Genomic DNA, 3,208 nt, shown 5'->3' with positions numbered 1-3,208 from the left:
TAACATCCATCAAACAAATCACTCATGGCCCGACTATGGTGCCAAAATAGAAAAGACCCCCAACATGCGACAAGGTCCTGAATCGATAACCCCAACTAGGCACCACTACTGATCATCCGGAAAAGACACGTAGTATCGCTGAGAGTCCTCGTCGAACTCCCACTTGAGCTCGTAATCGTCAACTGGAGCAGAAACACCTGGACCTGCATCTGGAGTTGTAGTATCTGTGAGCCACAGGGACTCAGCAATCTCACACCCACGCGATCAAGACTATTTAAGCTCATAGGAATGGATAAGGCAAAAATATGTGGAGCTGCAGCAAGCGACTAGCATATGTGGTGGCTAACTTATACGCAAAAGAGAGCGAGAAGAGAAGGCGAAGCACGAGCGAGAAGCTAAAGGAACATCCTGCGCAAGCATAACTCCAACACCGTGTCCACTTCCCGGACTCCGCCGAGAAGGGGCCATCACGGTAACACACACGGTTGATTCATTTTAATTAAGTTTAGTTCAAGTAATCTACAACCGGACATTAACAAATTCCCATCTGCCCATAACCGCGGGCACGGCTTTCGAAAGTTCAATCCCTGCAGGGGGGTCCCAACTTAGCCCATGACAAGCTCTCACGGTCAACGAAGGAATAGACCTCCACCCAAGACACACCGATCAGACTCGGCAACCCGGTACAACAAGACAATTCGACAGGTTAAAACAAGACCAGCAACACCGCCCGAATGTGCCGACAAATCCCGATAGGAGCTGCACATATCTCTTTCTCAGGGCACACTCAGATGAGCGCTCCATACAACTAAAACCAAACCTCGAGTTTCCCCGAGGGGGCGCTGCACAGGACTCTAGTTTGGACCAACGCTCAGAGGAGCACTGGCCCGGGGGGGGGGGGTTAAAATAAGATGACCTTCGGGCTCCGGAAACCCAAGGGAAAAAGAGGCTAGGTGGCAAATGGTAAAACCAATGTTGGGCATTGGTGGAAAAGCTTTAATCAAGGCGAACTATCAAGGGGTTCCCATTATAACCCAACCGCGTAAGGGACGCAACAATCCGGGAACATAACACCGATATGACGGAAACTAGGGCGGCAAGAGTGGAACAAAACACTAGGCGAGAGGCCGAGCCTTCCACCCTTTACCAAGTATATAGATGCATTAAGACAACATAGCAATATAATGATATCCCAACAAGAAAATAAATGTTCCAACAAGGAACGGCTCCAATCTTCACCTGCAACTAACAACGCTATAAGAAGGGCTGAGCAAGCGGTAACATAGCCAATCAACGGTTTGCTAGGACAATGGTGGGTTAGAGGATCAACATGGCAATTGGGAGGCTGACAAGCAAAAGGTAAGCATCGTAGCAGTGGCAAAGCAAAAGAGCGAGCAAACTAGCATAGCAAAGATAGTAGTGATTTCGAGGGTATGATCATCTTGCCTGCACAGTTGTCAGAGTTGACTGGATCCTCGCAAGCAAACTCAACGGGCTCCTCGGTAGCGAACTCGTCTCCAGGCTCTACCCACAAGACAAACAAGCAACAAGGATACAATCAACCACGGGCAAGACCAAGCAATTTGATGAAATGACGATATGCTATGCGGGATGCGATGCGGGATGCAAAATGCAAGATATGACAGGAAATGCATGAACCTGGCATCAACATGGAAAACCAAGTGTGCCACTGGATAGAGGGGATGAAATCGCTTGAAAACGATATAAAGATCATAGGAATCGGAGCTACGGTTTGGAAATGGCGAGCGTTTTAAGATATGACACCGGTCTGCGATTTGCAGCAAGTAGGCATCTAAATGCAACGAAATGAACATGCTACAGCCACCAAACATGGAAACAAAATACATGGCAGAGATGTACACAAAATGGTTGACAAAACACTAGCACTGAGCCATAGGCAAATTCATCCATTAAGAGGTTCAAACAAGCATGGTTAAAACGCAAATGCAAAACAGATTCCAGACTCAGTGAAATTAACACTAGTCTGAAATTTCAGATCACGATGCTCTCTTCGGAGCAGCAAAACGACATGATAAAAAACCTGAACATGACAAGTAAGAACATGGCATGGAGCTACTCAACAAGCTTAACAAAACACCCAAAGTGACCTGGGGCCAAAATGGTTCACAAAATACTCTACCGAGCTCACGAACATAGCTCGAACACGATCAGTTTTCAGACTTAGTGAAAACTGAGACACGCTGAAATATAACTCACGAAGGCACGTAAACGAGCTCGATGCACTCACTACGGTGCAAGTCATGGCAAGGAAAGCATATAACCAGCAAGAAGGCACAATGTGCTAGCTACACATGGCAAGAACAAAGGCATAGCATGCATGGAACACTAACGGTAGCATCGGCAAAATCGCAAACAACTTGACGATCTGCCCAGATTAACAACGAAGCAAAAGTTGAGCTCGATTGAGTCAACCTAGAGCACTCCACATGTGCAAACAAAAACATGGATGGATAGAGCATAACATAAATATCAAAACTCCCTTACTGATCATCCTCAAAAGAGGCACGGATCACTAGGAAACAAGCTGGACATATAGCATCATGAACTAAAATATCCCAGACTTAGTGAAAATCACTAAGTCCCTGAAATCTGCAATCTCAGGTACCTCTCTTCGCAAGCTTGCACAAGACAACACACACATCCTAAAAATACATGGGTGGCACCTCTGGAAAGAAGACAAAATGCTTAACAATTCATCCCAAAGGGGCACAGGCATATCATGCACGAATTAAACATGGCAAAAATGACAAAAGTGCATGATGAACTAACGGATCTGCAATTTAACTCACGAAGCCTCCTTCTAACAGCATTTTGGGGATCAAAATGGCCTCAAATGCAAATGATGCAATGGAATGGTATGATGTACATGTCGAGGCGAAGATTTTGATATATCATACGCCCAAAACGGAGCTACGGTTGCAAAGTTACGGGACCTCGAACAGAGCACCTTGGATGAAAATTTCCAGGACTTAGCAAAAAAATCGGGGGTTAGGGTTTACTGTTCACGCGACCGGATCCAGATCGGGATCGCGGCGCGGAAGCCGAGGCGGCGCCGGCGGTGGAGCTCGAGCTCGCCGGAGCTGCGGGGTGCGCCGGCGGTGGAGGAGGTCGCCGGGGGGCGGCGCCTGCGAGGAGGCAGCGGAGGGGCGCGGCGAGGAGGTGCGGT

The sequence above is a fragment of the Triticum aestivum genome, chromosome 5B, assembly GCF_018294505.1.
Source record: "Triticum aestivum cultivar Chinese Spring chromosome 5B, IWGSC CS RefSeq v2.1, whole genome shotgun sequence".
In the NCBI taxonomy this organism is placed as follows: Eukaryota; Viridiplantae; Streptophyta; class Magnoliopsida; order Poales; family Poaceae; genus Triticum; species Triticum aestivum.
The sequence above is the reverse complement of the archived record's forward strand: the minus strand, read 5'-3'. Positions refer to the sequence as shown.